The sequence below is a fragment of the Bombina bombina genome, chromosome 3 (assembly GCF_027579735.1).
Source record: "Bombina bombina isolate aBomBom1 chromosome 3, aBomBom1.pri, whole genome shotgun sequence".
NCBI lineage: Eukaryota > Metazoa > Chordata > Amphibia > Anura > Bombinatoridae > Bombina > Bombina bombina.
In genome coordinates, this window is record NC_069501.1 from 1143805799 (window position 1) to 1143826775 (window position 20977).

The 20977-nt window shown below is 41.9% G+C and overlaps 1 protein-coding gene across 2 annotated transcripts in view; it reads right to left on the bottom strand.

Annotated features, from left to right (window-relative positions):
- Positions 1–20977, bottom strand: part of PARP4 (poly(ADP-ribose) polymerase family member 4) — a 516705-nt gene that overhangs the window by 98123 nt on the left and 397605 nt on the right. The gene's annotated exons all lie outside the window — the stretch shown is intronic.

The following is a 20977-nucleotide window of genomic DNA, read 5'->3' on the forward strand; positions in this document are numbered from 1 at the left end:
GTTCTGGTAATTTAGCCAAAACTTCAGTCATAACAGTAGCCATATCTTGTAATGTTATCTGTAATGGCCGCCCAGATGTACTGCGGGAGATGCAGGTACTGACACGTGAGGCGAGTTAGTCGGCATAACTCTCCCCTCGCTGTTAGGTGAAATTTGTTCAATTTGTACAGATTGGCTTTTATTTAAAGTAGCATCAATACAGTTAGTACATAAATTTCTATTGGGCTCCACCTTGGCATTGGAACAAATGACACAGGTATCTTCCTCTGAATCAGACATGTTCAACACACTAGCAAATAAACTTGCAACTTGGCTACAATTTTATTTAATAAAAACGTACTGTGCCTCAAAGAAAACACTAAACGATTAATGACAGTTGAAATAATAAACTGAAAAACAGTTATAGCATCAATCCTTGTAAACAACACAACTTTAGCAAAGGTTTCCCATTAGCAAAGCAAAATTAATTAAATTACAGAGTAACGTTTTTTATCACAGTCAATATATAATTCTCACAGCTCTGCTGAGAGAATCTACCTCCCTCAAAAGAAGTTTTGAAGACCCCTGAGTTCTGTAGAGATGAACCGGATCATGCAGGAAATACAATGAGCAACTGACTGGAAATTTTGATGCGTAGCAAAGAGCGCCAAAAACGGCCCCTCCCCCTCACACACAGCAGTGAGGGAGAAACGAAACTGTCATAATTAGAATAAGCAACTGCCAAGTGGAAAAATAGCCCAAACATTTATTCACTCAGTACCTCACTAAATGTAAACGATTCTACATTCCAGCAAAAACGTTTAACATAATCAATACATATAAAAAAATTCTTATGTACTTTTTACAGAGTAATTCCAGTGAAGAACCATTCCCAGAATACTGAAGTGCAAAGTATACATACATGACATTATATCGGTATGGCAGGATTTTCTCATCAATTCCATTGTCAGAAAATAAAAACTGCTACATACCTCTATGCAGATTCATCTGCCCGCTGTCCCCTGATCTGAAGTTTTTACCTCTCCTCAGATGGCCGAGAACAGCAATATGATCTTAACTACTCCGGCTAAAATCATAGTAAAACTCTGGTAGATTCTTCTTCAAACTCTGCCAGAGAGGCAATAACACACTCCGGTGTCATTGTAAAATAACAAACTTTTGATTGAAGTCATAAAAACTAAGAATAATCACCATAGTCCTCTTACACATCCTATCTAGTCGTTGGGTGCAAGAGAATGACTGGGAGTGACGTAGAGGGGAGGAGCTATATGCAGCTCTGCTGGGTGAATCCTCTTGCATTTCCTGTTGGGGAGGAGTTATATCCCAGAAGTAATGATGACCCGTGGACTGATCACACATAACAGAAGAAATAAAAACTAACATTTTTGTCACCACACTCCCTTTGCCCTTCCTAGCAGTTAAGCAGGCAGAGAGAATGACTGGGGGGTGGAGCTAAGGAAGGAGCTATATGGACAGCTCTGCTGTGGGTGCTCTCTCTGCCACTTCCTGTAGGGAAGGAGAATATCCCATAAGTATGGATGAATCCGTGGACTTGATACATCTTACAAGAGAAATATAAACTATTTCATCAGAGTGTATATAGATATTGATAGGTGGTCCTTTCCCTTACACAAATGCGTGATTGATCCAATCAGGGCATTCCTTTAAACTACTTATAGAGGGTTATCCCTACAGTTCATGTAATAATTGACTAAGTTCTTTGCTTTATCCTTTGTATAGCTGTGTCTTTTCACACTTACATAACTCCTCCCCAACAAGCAGTTTAAATTTCCCTCCTACTCATACCAAATTGCTTGATTGTTGAATCCAGCTTCTCACCCTCTATCCTGCTTGCAACTTTAGAGACAGACGCGGCTCACCTCTCTACCAAACACAGGACCGGAACCGGCAAGCTGTGACGTCACACGCCATCGCACACGCTGCAATTTCCCCAAACTCTGCAGGGGAACTTCGCTCTGTCCGGACAGACCTCACCCTTTACTTTTACTAGTAAGTCTCAAAAGCGCTTCCTTCAAACTCATACCGAAGTAACTTACGATCATTCAGCAATTACTCCTGACATGTCTCAGAATCTTAGTTAGGTTGCCTTCATATGTAAATGCTCTATTCAACCTATATTCTTAAGAGTTCAGATTCAACACCTAATTGCTGCATAAATCTCATTAACCCTATTTGTTGCCTTAAGTTGTACACTATGTCTGCTGCCACCTATGATAAGATATGGTATGTCTAAAACTTTAACTTGCAATTGCTTGTTATTTATATGTGGGAACCAGTTTGTCAATACTGAGTGGGGCTATATGCTCTGAGGTCTCAGCCATTGTCACTCCTATCCTTATATTAAAGTGAACTGTATCTAATGATTCTGATCCTTGCTGCCTTCCCTCACTTACACAGAATCACTGATACATTCACAACACTCCTAAACCTGCAGTTGTGGTCCTAAAAATTCCCTCTCTCCTTTACAGGGGTGAGATTACCTTCCACAGGCTGACAATAACAATCAAGCCTTACCATGGACCCAGCAGCCTTATTATCTCATGTAGAGAAATTAACTCAAACTGTAGATAACCTTACAACAGGGTTAAATACACTACAATTAGAAAACTCTGCCTTAAAGCAATACATCAATGAAAAAATTGATACCCTCACTACACATATTAGTTCTAGTGAACCTCAACCTAATCCTCCACAAACATTTAGTGGTATTCGTTCAGAATTTAGGGAATTCAAAAACTCATGTTCCTTATATTTCAAATTAAAACCCAAAACATACTTCAATGATCATGTGAAGGTTCTCACCACAATTTCCTATCTACGTGGTGAACCACGTATATGGGCAAATTTGTTTTTTGAAACCAATGACCCATTGCTGTACTCATTTGATCAGTTTTTTAAAGCAATGGGACAGCTATATGATGATCCCTACAAACAGCTGTCTGCTGAGACAGCAATGAGGTCTCTGAGACAACATAAAAGGCCTGTGGAGGACTACATCGCAGAGTTTAAGAAATGGTCCCCTGATACACAGTGGAATGACCTTTCCTTGCGCAATCAATTCCGCCTAGGCCTCTCAGATACTCTCAAGGATGAGCTAGCTAGACAACCCCTCCCAGAGACTTTAGAACTCCTAATAGATGCTAGCATCACATTAGATAGACGCATCAGAGAGAGACGCTCAGAAAAGTCACACTTAGAAACATCCACCAAACAAACAGTTACTACTCTACATCCACCTAAGACAACTACAAAAGCCTCTGAAATCCCTATGGAACTCGGTTTCATCAGAGGTCCATTAACACTACAGGAAAAATTAAGAAGAAAAGCTTTAGATCTCTGTATGTACTGTGGAGGGATCGATCACTCTGTAAAGGACTGCTCTCAATTACAGCGTAGGAAGGGTAAGATGAACACCACAAGTATATGTTTATCCGCTAAACAACCACAATCTAATCATTGCTCCCTTCCTATCTTATTACAGTGGGATCAGCAAAGACTCAACTCACAAGCAATCCTTGACTCTGGTGCCAGCCACAATTATATAGATTACCAATTCACTATTGTAAATAAAATTCCACTAGTTAAGAAAATGGTGCCTAGTATACTTCGTTTTATTGATGGTAAGGAAATTACATCAGGACCCATCTTATACCACACCATACCTTTAAGGCTCACCACACATGACCAACACACAGAATTTCTTACTTTTGATGTTATACCCTCACCTCTATATCCCATTATACTTGGTATCAGTTGGTTTAAACAACACGATCCCACTATACAATGGTCAACTTCACATGTCATCTTTGATTCTCCTTATTGTAAAAATTTGTGTCTCCATCATGAACAAATTTTACTTGATGTTCCTTTACAAATCCCCAAGGAATACATAACATTCGCTGATGTCTTTGACAAAAAAGAATCAGAGAATCTACCCCCTCATAGGGTTTATGACTGCCCTATAGATCTCCTACCAGGTGTTGATATACCTTACGGCCATATATTTCCCCTCTCTGATCCTGAGTTACAACATCTAAAAACTTATTTGGCAGATAATTTGAAGAAAGGCTTTATACGTCCTTCCACCTCCCCAGCTGGGGCTGGTATTTTTTTTGTTAAAAACAAAACATTCAGTTCAAATCAGCACAACAGGCTGACTCCAATAAACCATTACAGGTCTTGGATTTACACTCGGATGGGTTGTATTATTATCAACAACAAATCTATGTACCCAACAGTCTCAGAACAACAGTCTTAAAAACTTTACATGATTCTCCATCTGCTGGACACATGGGCATAAAGAAAACTCAAGAATTAGTCTCCAGATTCTTTTGGTGGCCTACCTGCCTCTCTGATGTTGAGGATTACGTTAAAACCTGCTTAATCTGCGAAACTACAAAAAAAGGGAGGACTCCCCCTTACGGGAAATTGATCCCATTACCAACTCCTGACCGTCCTTGGAAGGACATAGCAATTGACTACATAGTCGACCTACCTATTTCTGAAGGGAATAACACCATATTAGTAGTCGTAGACCTATTTAGTAAAATGGCACATTTCGTGCCCTACCATAAGCTGCCAACTTCTTCTGAAACCATTTCCTTAATGATACATCATATATTCAAGTATCACGGACTCCCTAATAGTATTACCTCAGATAGGGGAACTCAATTCACCAGCCAATTCTGGAAACAACTTTGTCACTCATTGGGTATTTCTAGACGTCTCAGTACCTCTTTCCATCCCCAAACTAATGGCCAGACTGAAAGGACAAACCAGTGCATAGAACAATATTTAAGATGTTTCATTTCAGCTAAACAAGATACCTGGACACAACTACTACCATACGCAGAATTCGCCTTCAACAATTCCATCCATTCCTCTACAAAGTTCACACCATTCTTCATTAATTATGGTTTCCATCCTTCTTTTGAATGGGATTCTATGGACAGCAACAGTTGTCCTGTTGTGAATGACCTCATCAACACTATTAGTGAATCTTTTTCACTAACTGCTGAAAATATTCGCATCGCCAAGGATCGCTATAAATTCCATTATGATAAAAAAAGGATTTCCTCGCCTAAATATAGTGTAGGTGACTACGTTTGGTTATCAACACGTAATCTACATTTACCCCTTCCTTCCAGGAAATTATCTTCAAACTTCATTGGACCATTTCCCATCATAAAAATTGTGAATATGAACGCTGTTACTCTTGCATTACCAGCAAATCTGAAATCCCATCCTACCTTTCATGTGTCTCTCCTCAAGCCTTATAGACAACTTCGTCACCATGATCCTTCTATTCCTTTACTTCCTCATCTACAGGATACCACCCTGGAGTATGAGGTACAAGATGTCTTGGACTCCCGACGTTTTCGTGGGCAGCTTCAGTATCTGGTCCATTGCAAGGGCTACCCTGATTCGGAGGACTCCTGGGAACCGGCTTCCAATCTCTCTGCCCCCCGGTTGGTGGCCAGGTTCCATGAACGTTATCCTGATCGTCCTGGACTCGATCCCCGGAGTTGATCTTTGGGGGGGGGGTCCTGTAATAATTGACTAAGTTCTTTGCTTTATCCTTTGTATAGCTGTGTCTTTTCACACTTACATAACTCCTCCCCAACAAGCAGTTTAAATTTCCCTCCTACTCATACCAAATTGCTTGATTGTTGAATCCAGCTTCTCACCCTCTATCCTGCTTGCAACTTTAGAGACAGACGCGGCTCACCTCTCTACCAAACACAGGACCGGAACCGGCAAGCTGTGACGTCACACGCCATCGCACACGCTGCAATTTCCCCAAACTCTGCAGGGGAACTTCGCTCTGTCCGGACAGACCTCACCCTTTACTTTTACTAGTAAGTCTCAAAAGCGCTTCCTTCAAACTCATACCGAAGTAACTTACGATCATTCAGCAATTACTCCTGACATGTCTCAGAATCTTAGTTAGGTTGCCTTCATATGTAAATGCTCTATTCAACCTATATTCTTAAGAGTTCAGATTCAACACCTAATTGCTGCATAAATCTCATTAACCCTATTTGTTGCCTTAAGTTGTACACTATGTCTGCTGCCACCTATGATAAGATATGGTATGTCTAAAACTTTAACTTGCAATTGCTTGTTATTTATATGTGGGAACCAGTTTGTCAATACTGAGTGGGGCTATATGCTCTGAGGTCTCAGCCATTGTCACTCCTATCCTTATATTAAAGTGAACTGTATCTAATGATTCTGATCCTTGCTGCCTTCCCTCACTTACACAGAATCACTGATACATTCACAACACTCCTAAACCTGCAGTTGTGGTCCTAAAAATTCCCTCTCTCCTTTACAGGGGTGAGATTACCTTCCACAGGCTGACAGTTCAATGTACTCCTTCACAAAGGGTGGAGTCCCGAAACGAGCATCGGAGTGTGTCATTGATGCGGCATGTGGTTACGAGGTCACAGAGTTCCGTTACTGATGTGTTTGCCTCACGCTACCGTCACAATCCCCTACATGGTTTGTACACGCTGAAGACAGTACAGATGGTTGCCTTTGAAACAATATTTGTTCGACATGGTATACTGACGAAAGAGGTACCAAGGTGATCGTGAGTAAATATTACCTGATGGTTGTCAGACACAGTAACGCTACACCTGTTGGTCACAACCTTTTGCACAGAGATATACACATAACGGCATATACCAATAGAATGTTCACCTGTGAGTCTAACAGTGCCAAAACGCATTAATAGAATCCATTAACAGACAGACACATATGAATGTATAAAGGGCGGTACACACGTTCCTATTAGGATGTATGGGTGATAATGGATTGTTATATTACTGCAAGGACCAATCTTATGTGACCACTAGCTAGACTAGGACTTTTTGCCTACACTTTTTTGACCGTGTGTCAGCAAAGGATCTTTTCCTGTACAATTGTGAGTTGCAATATACTCTTAAAGGGACATATCCCTGAGGAAACATGGACATTACAGATATATGGGACTCGTACAGTGGCGTCACTAGGGTTGGTGTCACCCGGTGCGGTAAGTTATGGTGTCACCCCCCCCCCTAGAAAGCAGAAACACACAAAAACACAGGCACACACACATACAAACACTCAGACACACTTAAAAACATACTCAAATGCAAACACAAACACTTGGAAACACACTCAGACACACACACAAAAACACACACACAAAAACACTGACACACACACACACACACACAGAAAAACTCAGACACACACATACAAAATATGTAAACTGCACTGCATTAATTATAAAGCTCATGCTTTAGAGCTGCTCCCTGGCTCAGCAGAGCATCAAATGAAAGAAAAACAGAGCACTCTAAAATAAATTACTGAAGAAAAGGTTTAGGCGCACAAACTATGAAAATTCTGCTCTTTGACTCTGTTCCAAGTCTGTCAGTGCACAGCCCCGGGCCACGTGCCTACCGCTTCTTATGGCCAATCACCTCTGCACTCTGCTCACCCCCAGACCCCCACCCGCCCTCCTACCTGTTCAGTGTGCACTTAGTGTACCGTAACCGTAAAGGTCTGGTGGGCATCATACGTGGCTCCTTCACTTTAGAGACAGTGTCAAACAGTCATGCGGTCAGGTGCCAGGCATCCCCTCACAATTTCCCAGTTCCCGTTTAGAGAGACAGCACAGCAGTGAGTGACTCCACTGCTCCACATGTCACTGAGCAGTGAGCACAGATAGGCAGGCAGGTTTAGGCTAGCAGCGCAACTTTGCAAGCCCCACGGCACGCCCACAACATTCATAGAGAAATTGGGCAGGGGATAAGCAAAGTACAAACAAGCAAAAGCAGCTGGGAAAACTATTTGTTGAAATTGCAGCACTGGCTCAAGGGGCAAAAAAATTGTGTGTCTACAACTTCCCCAGTCCCACTAATGTTCACAAATGCCAGCCCCTCTAATAAAAAAAATCTATGCATCTCAACTTTGAATTTCTTTGAATTTCAATAAAATTTAAAAAAAAAAAAAATTGTAATTTTTTTTGGTGTCACCCCCTGGAGGGTGTCACCCAGGTGCGGCCCGCACCCCCCTAGTGACGCCACTGGACTCGTATAAGTTGGAACCGTATATAATCCTATGGGACATTTCTGTGTAATTCCTATGGACATTTTTTGATCCTTAATGCTGTGGATTATCATTCTCCACTTTTTTTCGTGATACTGACAGCATCCTTTTCCATAGAGATGCCTAGGGTTCTATACTTTATATATTTTCCCCCTTTTTTTCTGGTGAACATGGTCTGTGTGAATGAAGAGCATGTTGGTATCATTACATAGATGATATTTTCTTTGTTTGGACTGGTGGTATGGAGAAACTTAATCTATTTGTATCTAGACTGAATGAGATATCTCAACATCTACAGTTCACTATCGAATGTAATATGAACAGTGTTAGTTTTCTAGATACATCAGTATCAATAAAAGATGATAAGCTAATATGTGACATCTTTTCTAAAAAGACAGACCGTAATAATTTGCTGAAGTTTGATAGTTTTCATCCCCCTGCTATGATAAAAAGTTTAACTTTCAGTCAGCTCCTTAGGGCTAAGAGAATAGTATCTGACCACATTAAGATGCAACAAAGATTAGACGAAATGGTTGAAAATTCAGAGTTAGAGGATACACAAATAATATTTTAAAAGAAAATCTGGAAAAGGTGAAATCAATTGATCGATCAACATTACTATCGAAAAGTCCCAGTGAGGATAAGAAGTTCTCAGTCCCATTTATCACACACTATGGCTTTCATAGTAAAACATTAAGAACTATAGTTTTTAAACACTGGCACCTACTCAAAGATGACCAACTGTTAAATACCTTTAAAGACCTCCCCTCTTCTTTCATATGAAAGGAATCAGAACCTTAGGGCTGGATTAGTGGGGGCGGATATTGGTTCTGTACACCCGTCCAACCCCCTACAGAAAAAAGGTTCACTCCCATGCTATAACTGTGCCCAATGTAATTCCCTCATACAAGGAGAATATGTTAGCCATCCTCATACAGGATGGAAAATCAATATTATAGGCACATACACATGTAACTATAGTTATGTCATATACGTGATTAAATGCCTATGTGGGTGGGCATATATAAGTGAGACCACCCAGTCTGTGAGAGACAGAATACAACAGCATAAATCAGCCATAGGTAAATCGGATGAAGATGCACCAGTTCCACATCATTTTACTTTGGCATCACACAATAAGAGTCAATTGAGATTTCAAATTGTAGATGGGGTTCCCTTACTTAGACGCGGAGGAGATAGACAAAAACTTCTATTCAAGAAGGAAGCACAGTGGATTAGGATGTTGGACACCATGTTCCCAAGGGGCCTGAATCGAGATATACCTTGGGGCCATTTTGTCTAAAACTTAGTCATCCAATGTGTTTTATGACTATTATTCTTTAGTTGGGATGAGAATGAATGTCTAATCTAGGGTCTAATATACATAGAGGCTATAAGAAAGTCAATAAAAATGAAACATACTGTAAAGAGTAGTTCAAATATTTTTAAAGTATCCTCCAAACAATATATGGGTAAACGCTAATAATAGGAACACAAACTATTTAATCAGAGTGTATATAGATAGTGTGATTGATGGTTCTTTAAGAAAGGTATGCTTAAATAGAATGATATGACTGATCATTGGATGAATAATAAACACAATTTGACAGTGTTAGCTACTGTATGTATCTCTCTGTCTCCCTTACACAAATTATTTTTGATCTATGTTATAAATAATATGTACAATTGGGCAAACGCTAATAATAGAAATATAAACTATTTCATCAAAGTGTATAAAGATATTGATAGGTGGTCCTTTAAGAAAGGTACATTTAAATAGAATGAATACAATTTGACAGTATCAGCTGCGTATCTCTCTGTCTCCCTTACACAAATGCGTGATTGATCCAATCAGGGCATTCCTTTAGACTACTTATAGAGGGTTATCCCTACAGTTCAATGTACTCCTTGACAAAGGGTGGAGTCCCGAAATGAGCATCGGAGTGTGTCATTGATGCGGCATGTGGTCACAAGGTCACAGAGTTCTGTTACTGATGTGTTTGCCGCACGATACCGTCACCATCCCCTACAAGGTCTGTACACGCTGAAGACTGTACAGATGGTTGCCTGTAATACAATATTTGGTCGACATGGTATACTGATGAAAGAGGTACCAAGGTGATCGTGAGTAAATATTACCTGATGGTTGTCAGACACAGTAACGCTACACCTTTTGGTCATAACCTTTTGCACAGAGATATACACATAACAGAATTTATGCTTACCTGCTAAATTACTTTCTCCAACGGTGTGTCCGGTCCACGGCGTCATCCTTACTTGTGGGATATTCTCTTCCCCAACAGGAAATGGCAAAGAGTCCCAGCAAAGCTGGTCACATGATCCCTCCTAGGCTCCGCCCACCCCAGTCATTCGACCGACGGACAGGAGGAAATATATATAGGAGAAACCATATGATACCGTGGTGACTGTAGTTAGAGAAAATAATTCATCAGACCTGATTAAAAAACCAGGGCGGGCCGTGAACCGGACACACCGTTGGAGAAAGTAATTTATCAGGTAAGCATAAATTCTGTTTTCTCCAACATTGGTGTGTCCGGTCCACGGCGTCATCCTTACTTGTGGGAACCAATACCAAAGCTTTAGGACACGGATGAAGGGAGGGAGCAAATCAGGTCACCTAAATGGAAGGCACCACGGCTTGCAAAACCTTTCTCCCAAAAATAGCCTCCGAAGAAGCAAAATTATCAAATTTGTAAAATTTGGCAAAAGTGTGCAGTGAAGACCAAGTCGCTGCCTTACATATCTGGTCAACAGAAGCCTCGTTCTTGAAGGCCCATGTGGAAGCCACAGCCCTAGTGGAGTGAGCTGTGATTCTTTCAGGAGGCTGCCGTCCGGCAGTCTCATAAGCCAATCGGATAATGCTTTTAAGCCAAAAGGAAAGAGAGGTAGAAGTCGCTTTTTGACCTCTCCTTTTACCAGAATAAACAACAAACAAGGAAGATGTTTGTCTGAAATCTTTAGTAGCCTCTAAATAGAATTTTAGAGCACGGACTACGTCCAAATTGTGTAACAAACGTTCCTTCTTTGAAACTGGATTCGGACACAAAGAAGGTACAACTATCTCCTGGTTAATATTTTTGTTGGAAACAACTTTCGGAAGAAAACCAGGCTTAGTACGCAAAACCACCTTATCTGCATGGAACACCAGATAGGGCGGAGAACACTGCAGAGCAGATAACTCTGAAACTCTTCTAGCAGAAGAAATTGCAACCAAAAACAAAACTTTCCAAGATAATAACTTAATATCTACGGAATGTAAGGGCTCAAACGGAACCCCTTGAAGAACTGAAAGAACTACATTTAGACTCCAGGGAGGAGTCAAAGGTCTGTAAACAGGCTTGATCCTAACCAGAGCCTGAACAAATGCTTGAACATCTGGCACAGCTGCCAGTCTTTTGTGAAGTAAAACAGATAAAGCAGAGATCTGTCCCTTCAGAGAACTTGCAGATAATCCTTTCTCCAAACCTTCTTGTAGAAAGGATAGAATCTTAGGAATTTTTATCTTGTTCCATGGGAATCCTTTAGATTCACACCAACAGATATATTTTTTCCATATTTTATGGTAAATTTTTCTAGTTACAGGCTTTCTAGCCTGAATCAGAGTATCTATTACAGAATCTGAAAACCCACGCTTTGATAAAATCAAGCGTTCAATCTCCAAGCCGTCAGTTGGAGGGAAACCAGATTCGGATGTTCGAATGGACCCTGAACAAGAAGGTCCTGTCTCAAAGGTAGCTTCCATGGTGGAGCCGATGACATATTCACCAGGTCTGCATACCAAGTCCTGCGTGGCCACGCAGGAGCTATCAAGATCACCAAGGCCCTCTCCTGATTGATCCTGGCTACCAGCCTGGGGATGAGAGGAAACGGTGGGAATACATAAGCTAGGTTGAAGGTCCAAGGTGCTACTAGTGCATATACTAGGGTCGCCTTGGGATCCCTGGATCTGGACCCGTAGCAAGGAACCTTGAAGTTCTGACGAGACGCCATCAGATCCATGTCTGGAATGCCCCATAATTGAGTTATTTGGGCAAAGATTTCCGGATGGAGTTCCCACTCCCCCGGATGGAATGTCTGACGACTCAGAAAATCCGCTTCCCAATTTTCCACTCCTGGGATGTGGATCGCAGACAAGTGGCAGGAGTGATCCTCCGCCCATTGAATTATCTTGGTCACTTCTTTCATCGCCAGGGAAGTCCTTGTTCCCCCCTGATGATTGATATATGCAACGGTCGTCATGTTGTCTGACTGAAACCTTATGAATTTGGCCTTTGCTAGTTGAGGCCAAGCTCTGAGAGCATTGAATATCGCTCTCAGTTCCAGAATGTTTATCGGGAGAAGAGACTCTTCCCGAGACCATAGACCCTGAGCTTTCAGGGATTCCCAGACCGCGCCCCAGCCCACTAGGCTGGCGTCGGTCGTGACAATGACCCACTCTGGTCTGCGGAAGCTCATTCCCTGTGACAGATTGTCCAGGGTCAGCCACCAACGGAGTGAATCTCTGGTCTTTTGATCTACTTGAATCGTCGGAGACAAGTCTGTATAATCCCTATTCCACTGTCTGAGCATGCACAGTTGTAATGGTCTTAGATGAATTCGTGCAAAAGGAACTATGTCCATTGTTGCAATCATCAATCCTATTACTTCCATGCACTGCGCTATGGAAGGACGAGGAACAGAATGAAGTACTTGACAAGAGCTTAGAAGTTTTGATTTTCTGACCTCTGTCAGAAAAATCCTCATTTCTAAGGAATCTATTATTGTTCCCAAGAAGGGAACTCTTGTTGACGGGGACAGAGAACTTTTTTCTTTGTTCACCTTCCATCCGTGAGATCTGAGAAAGGCTAGGACGATGTCCGTATGAGCCTTTGCTTTTGACAGGGACGACGCTTGAATCAGGATGTCGTCTAAGTAAGGTACTACTGCAATGCCCCTTGGTCTTAGAACCGCTAGAAGGGACCCTAGTACCTTTGTGAAAATCCTTGGAGCAGTGGCTAATCCAAATGGAAGTGCAATAAACTGGTAATGCTTGTCCAGAAAAGCGAACCTTAGGAACTGATGATGTTCCTTGTGGATAGGAATATGTAGGTACGCATCCTTTAAATCCACGGTAGTCATAAATTGATTTTCCTGGATAGTAGGTAGGATCGTTCGAATAGTTTCCATTTTGAACGATGGTACCCTGAGAAATTTGTTTAGGATCTTTAGATCCAAAATTGGTCTGAATGTTCCCTCTTTTTTGGGAACTATGAACAGATTGGAATAAAATCCCATTCCTTGTTCTCTTATTGGAACTGGATGTATCACTCCCATCTTTAACATGTCTTCTACACAATGTAAGAATGCCTGTCTCTTTATTTGGTTTGAAGATAATTGAGACCTGTGGAACCTTCCCCTTGGGGGTAGTTCCTTGAATTCCAGGATATAACCTTGAGAAACTATTTCTAGCGCCCAAGGATCCTGAACATCTCTTGCCCAAGCCTGAGCAAAGAGAGAAAGTCTGCCCCCCACTAGATCCGGTCCCGGATCTGGGGCTATCCCTTCATGCTGTTTTGGTAGCAGTGGTAGGCTTCTTGGCCTGCTTACCCTTGTTCCAGCCTTGCATTGGTTTCCAGGCTGGTTTGGGTTGTGAAGTATTACCCTCTTGCTTAGAGGATACAGAATTAGAGACTGGTCCATTTCTGCGAAAGGGACAAAAATTAGGCTTATTATTAGCCTTAAAAGACCTATCCTGTGGGAGGGCGTGGCCCTTTCCCCCAGTGATGTCTGAAATAATCTCTTTCAAATCAGGTCCAAATAATGTTTTACCTTTGAAAGGAATGTTAAGCAATTTTGTCTTGGAAGACACATCCGCTGACCAAGACTTTAGCCAAAGCACTCTGCGCGCCACGACAGCAAACCCTGAATTTTTCGCCGCTAATCTAGCTAATTGCAAAGCGGCATCTAAAACAAAAGAGTTAGCCAATTTAAGTGCTTGAACTCTGTCCATAACCTCCTCATACGAAGATTCTTTACTGAGCGATTTTTCTAGTTCCTCGAACCAGAAACACGCTGCCGTAGTGACAGGAACAATGCATGAAATTGGTTGTAGAAGGTAACCTTGCTGTACAAAAATCTTTTTAAGCAAACCCTCTAATTTCTTATCCATAGGATCTTTGAAAGCACAACTATCTTCGATAGGAATAGTAGTGCGTTTGTTTAGAGTAGAAACCGCCCCCTCGACCTTGGGGACTGTCTGCCATAAGTCCTTTCTGGGGTCGACTATAGGAAATAATTTCTTAAATATAGGGGGGGGGGAACAAAAGGTATGCCGGGCCTTTCCCACTCTTTATTTACTATGTCCGCCACCCGCTTGGGTATAGGAAAAGCGTCGGGGGGCACCGGAACCTCTAGGAACTTGTCCATCTTACATAATTTCTCTGGAATGACCAAATTGTCACAATCATCCAGAGTAGATAACACCTCCTTAAGCAGTGCGCGGAGATGTTCTAATTTAAATTTAAATGTCACAACATCAGGTTCAGCTTGATGAGAAATTTTTCCTGAATCTGAAATTTCTCCATCAGACAAAACCTCCCTCATGGCCCGTTGAGATTGGTGTGAGGGTATGTCAGAACAGTTATCATCAGCGTCCTCTTGCTCTTCAGTGTTTAAAACAGAGCAATCGCGCTTTCTCTGATAAGTAGGCATTTTGGATAAAAGATTTGCTATGGAGTTATCCATTACAGCCGTTAATTGTTGCATGGTAATAAGTATTGGCGCACTAGATGTACTAGGGGCCTCCTGTGTGGGCATAACTGGTGTAGACACAGTAGGGGATGATGTAGTATCATGTTTACTCCCCTCATTTGAGGAATCATCTTGGGCAATATCATTATCTGTTGCATTACTGTCCTTACTTTGTTTGGACACTATGGCACAATTATCACATAAATTTAAATGGGGAGACACATTGGCTTTCATACATATAGAACATAGCTTATCTGATGGTACAGACATGTTAAACAGGCTTAAACTTGTCAACAAAGCACAAAAAACGTTTTAAAATAAAACCGTTACTGTCACTTTAAATTTCAAACTGAAAACACTTTATTACTGAATATGTGAAAAAGTATGAAGGAATTGTTCAAAATTCACCAAAATTTCACCACAGTGTCTTAAAGCATTAAAAGTATTGCACACCAAATTTCAGAGCTTTAACCCTTAAATTAACGGAACCGGAGCCGTTTTTACATTTAACCCCTATACAGTCCCAGAATGAGGCTCTGTCTATAACTAGAAAGGCCCCCATCTGAAAAAGGTGTCCAACACAGTGCCTGCCGTTTTTCTAAACGTTCCCCAAGATTATAATACCAATAATTAGTTAGAATCTGCATAATATGCCTAGTAAAGCAATTGTTTTAGCCCAGAAAAATGTCTACCAGTTTTTAAGCCCTTTTTGAAGCCCTTTATTCTTTTATGTTTAACTAAGAAAATGGCTTACCGGTCCCCATGAGGGGAAATGACAGCCTTCCAGCATTACATGGTCTTGTTAGAAATATGGCTAGTCATACCTTAAGCAGAAAAGACTGCTAACTGTTTCCCCCAACTGAAGTTACTTCATCTCAACAGTCCTGTGTGGAAACAGCAATCGATTTTAGTTACTGTCTGCTAAAAATCATCTTCCTCTTACAAACAGAAATCTTCATCCTTTTCTGTTTCAGAGTAAATAGTACATACCAGCACTATTTTAAAATAACAAACACTTGATAGAAGAATAAAACTACAAAAAACTCTTAACCATCTCCGTGGAGATGTTGCCTGTGCAACGGCAAAGAGAATGACTGGGGTGGGCGGAGCCTAGGAGGGATCATGTGACCAGCTTTGCTGGGACTCTTTGCCATTTCCTGTTGGGGAAGAGAATATCCCACAAGTAAGGATGACGCCGTGGACCGGACACACCAATGTTGGAGAAAACGGCATATACCAATAGAATGTTCACCTGTGAGTCTAACAGTGCCAAAACGCATTAATAGAATCCATTAACAGACAGACACATATGAATGTATAAAGAGTGGTACAGACTTTCCTATTAGGGTGTATGAGTGATAATGGATTGTTATATTACTGCAAGGACTAATCTTATGTGACCACTTGCTAGACTAGGACTTTTTGCCTATACTTTTGTGACCGTTTGTCAGCAAAGGATCTTTTCCAGTACAATTGTGAGTTGCAATATACTCTGAGGAAGCATGGACATTACAGATATATGGGACTCGTATAAGTTGGAACCGTATTAGGGCTGCAACAACTAATCGGTAAGTTTTGATCATAAAAATAGTTGTCAACAAATCTCATTATCAATTAGGTGGTCAGCGATTAGTTGGTCAGTTGCACAGCACCAGCTGCTTTAATCTGACGATCTACTGCAACTAAGATTGTGCAAAAAATTTTTAATTTATTTATTTTTTTAATCTTTTTTCTATCCGATTAATCGGACAATAATTATCCGATTAATAGGATAGAAAAAATAATAATAAATAAAAATGTTTGCACAATACCATGTGCAGGAGTTCATCGGATTGAAGCAGCTGGTGCTGTGCAATAACCAACTAATCGCTGACCACCTAATTGATAATGACATTCTTTGACAACTATTTTTATGATCAATCTTACCGATTACTTAAACAAAAGAGGATAGGGTCCAATGGCACTACTTTCAATGTAATAAAATTATCCCCTTTATTCTTGATTAACTTATGTGCATACAGCACATTAGTATGGTAAAGGAAAACGGTGCTATGTAGTGGAGCAGAATTTAAACAAAAAACTGACAGATAGGATATATTACCCTATCTGAGATAGACTACATTTGTAGCACTCTGGGGATTGTTTAATTAAATAACTTGTGGTAACAGAGATAGTCGTGCAAGGATGTGCAGAGAACAAAGACAAAACTGTCTGAGTAAGCTAAATAACATTAAAAATTAACTTTTATTAAGGCTTAGTTAAAATTGGAAAACACACACTTAAAAACACTCTTAGGAGCCAAGATAATATTACTTGTTAATCGTATATTGGTTGGTGTGGTGGGTAAAAAATTATCTATAAATAGATAACTTATAAGGTATGGGGGCTAGTAACAATTCTATGTATTCAATATATACCGGAAGTGGCAACTCAAAATATGATTGATCAGTATGTTGTTGCTGGTAATTTATTGAATAGTTGTATACTTAGGTTCACTGCAATTAATATTGTGAATTTGCTGTGGAATTAACTCAATACGTTACAGTCCACTTGTGCATATATAATTAAGAGGCTTGAGTAATTATACACTTTTATTCATTGTGCGTAAAGTCAGGGACTTTATATAGGATCCCTTTAAGTTTCTCTTAATTTTCTATACGCATCTGTATATGAGGCTGTGTTCAAGCCTGCACTAAACAAATAAAGGCTTAATGCTTTATATTTAACTAGTCCTAAAGCCCGTTCACACGGGCCATTTTTTGCAGTACAGTGGTCCCACCACTGGCGTTCTCTCCCTCTCACTCTCTTTTGCTTTCTCTCTCTCCCCCCTCTCTTTTGCACTCTCTCCCCCTATCTCTCTCTCTCGCTCCCCTCTCTCTCTCTCGCTCCCCTCTCTCTCTCCCCCCTCTCTCTCTCCTCTCTTTCTCTCTCTCCCCTCTCTCTCTCTCTCTCTCCCCTCTCTCTCTCTCTCTCTCTCTCCCCTCTATCTCTCTCTCTCTCTCCCCTCTATCTCTCTCTCTCTCTCTCCTCTTTCTCCCCCTCTCTCTCCTCTCTCTCTCCCCCCTCTGTCTCTCCTCTCTCTCTCTTGCCCCTCTATCTCTCCCCCCCTCTCTCTCTCCCCCCTCTCTCTATCTCTCTCCCCTCTCTCTCCCCCCTCCCCCCTCTCTCTCTCTCCCCTCTCTCTCTCTCCTCTCTCTCTCCTCCTCTCTCTCCCCCCTCTGTCTCTCTCTCTCTCTCTCTCCCCTCTGTCTCTCTCACTCCCCTCTCTCTCTCTATCTCCCCCCTCTCTCTTTTTCTGTCCACATCTCCCCTCTTTCTCTATCCCCTCTCTCTCTATCTCTCTCCTTCTGTCTCTCTCTCCCTCTCCCCCCCCTCTCTCTCTCTCCCTCTCCCCCCCTCTCTCTCTCCCCCCTCTCTCTCTCTCTCTCTCTCTCCCCTCTCTCTCTCTCTCACCTCTCTCTCTCACCTCTCTCTCTCTCTCTCTCTCCTCCCTCTATCTCTCTCTCTCTCTCCCCCCTCCCCACTCTCTCTCTCCCCCCTCCCCACTCTCTCTCTCTCCCCTCTCTCTCTCTCTCTCTCTCTCCTCTTTCTCCCCCTCTCTCTCCTCTCTCTCTCCCCCCTCTGTCTCTCCTCTCTCTCTCTCTTGCCCCTCTATCTCTCCCCCCCCTCTCTCTCTCCCCCCTCTCTCTATTTCTCTCCCCTCCCTCTTCCCCCTCCCCCCCCTCTCTCTCTCCCCTCTCTCTCTCTCTCCCCTGTCTCTCTCTCCTCTCTCTCTCCTCCTCTCTCTCCCCCCTCTGTCTCTCTCTCTCTCACTCCCCTCTCTCTCCCCTCTTTCTCTCTCACTCCCCCCTCTCTCTTTTTCTGTCCACATCTCCCCTCTTTCTCTCTCCCCTGTCTCTCTATCTCTCTCCCTCTGTCTCTCTCTCCCTCTCCCCCCCTCTCTCTCTCTCTCCCTCTCCCCCCTCTCTCTCTCTCTCTCTCTCTCTCTATCTCTCTCTTCTCTCTCTATCTCTCTCTCCCCCCCTCTCTCTCTCTCTCTCTCTCCCCCCCCCTCTCTCTCTCTCCCCCTCTCTCTCCTCTCTCTCTCTCCTCTATCTCTCTCCACATCTCCCCCCTCTCTCCACATCTCCCCACATCTCCCCCCTCTCTCCACATCTCCCCCCTCACTCCACATCTCCCCCCTCACTCCACATCTCCCCCCTCACTCCACATCTCCCCCCTCTCCCCACATCTCTCCACATCTCCCCACATCTCTCCACATCTCTCCCCTCTCTCCACATCTCCCCCTCTCTCCACATCTCCCCCCTTTCTCCACATCTCTCCACATCTCCCCACATCTCTCCCCTCTCTCCACACCTCCCCCCTCTCTCCACATCTCCCCCCTCTCCCCACATCTCTCCACATCTCCGCACATCTCTCCCTTCTCTCCACATCTTCCCCCTCACTCCACATCACCCCCCCCCCTCTCCCCACATCTCTCCACCCTCTCTTGAGCTGTTTGAGCTCTCTCCACGGCCCTTCACGGGCCTTCACGCTAGGCTCCGCCCCCTTCACGGGCCTCCGCGTTAGGCCCCGCCCCCTTCACGCTCGGCCACGCCCACTTCTGCTCGGCGCAGTCGGCAGAACAGTTAGGGACTTAGGCCAGGTGTGTTTGTCCTCGTGCTGTCTCTACTGCGCATGACAGCTTCGGACAAACACACTTGGCCTTTTATAGTATAGGATAATGTCTTTTATATTAGCTATACAAAGTCCGGCGGATATACACTTTGTTATATAGAGTATCCGTGAAATTGGAGATCACCCCTTATTGTGGTGTTATCACCGTTAGTAGTAAGATATTTCGATATTATTGTATCTTATATAAAAAATTGTTCCAGATAAAGCGATATAATACATATAACCTTCTTAAGGTTCCATTATGTTTATCCCTCTCGGTATGGAAATACCCAATATTTGGGACTAGGACCTTATTGGTTACTGTTATATTGGAGTCAATATGAGATTCTTGTTTTAAAGTATCGCTGTGGGTGTTTATTACAGGGTGATAAACACTGGGTGAATAGCGTTCCTGTTCTTATATAGAGCAGACAGATCTAGTAACTTAGTTCAAAATATGCCTTTAAGTAAATGGCAAATTATCAACTGCTCTGGGTAGTAACAAGAATGACCGCTATTTTATAAGCTGCACGGTACCTGTGTAATGTTATAACACAACAGACATACTTGGTAGAAAATATATATAAGATTTCAATTTAGCAGTTAGCAGTACTCACACCACTTCTAGTAAATTGTAACTACACAGGGCTCAATACCGCACTAATAATGTCTCATTTTGTTATGCTAAATTGAAATCTTATATATATTTTCTACCAAGTATGTCTGTTGTGTTATAACATTACACAGGTACCGTGCAGCTTATAAAATAGCGGTAATTCTTGTTACTACCCAGAGCAGTTGATAATTTGCCATTTACTTAAAGGCATATTTTGAACTAAGTTACTAGATCTGTCTGCTCTATATAAGAACAGGAACGCTATTCACCCAGTGTTTATCACCCTGTAATAAACACCCACAGCGATACTTTAAAACAAGAATCTCATATTGACTCCAATATAACAGTAACCAATAAGGTCCTAGTCCCAAATATTGGGTATTTCCATACCGAGAGGGATAAACATAATGGAACCTTAAGAAGGTTATATGTATTATATCGCTTTATCTGGAACAATTTTTTATATAAGATACAATAATATCGAAATATCTTACTACTAACGGTGATAACACCACAATAAGGGGTGATCTCCAATTTCACGGATACTCTATATAACAAAGTGTATACCCGCCGGACTTTGTATAGCTAATATAAAAGACATTATTAAATATAAAGCATTAAGCCTTTATTTGTTTAGTGCAGGCTTGAACACAGCCTCATATACAGATGCGTATAGAAAATTAAGAGAAACTTAAAGGGATCCTATATAAAGTCCCTGACTTTACGCACAATGAATAAAAGTGTATAATTACTCAAGCCTCTTAATTATATATGCACAAGTGGACTGTAACGTATTGAGTTAATTCCACAGCAAATTCACAATATTAATTGCAGTGA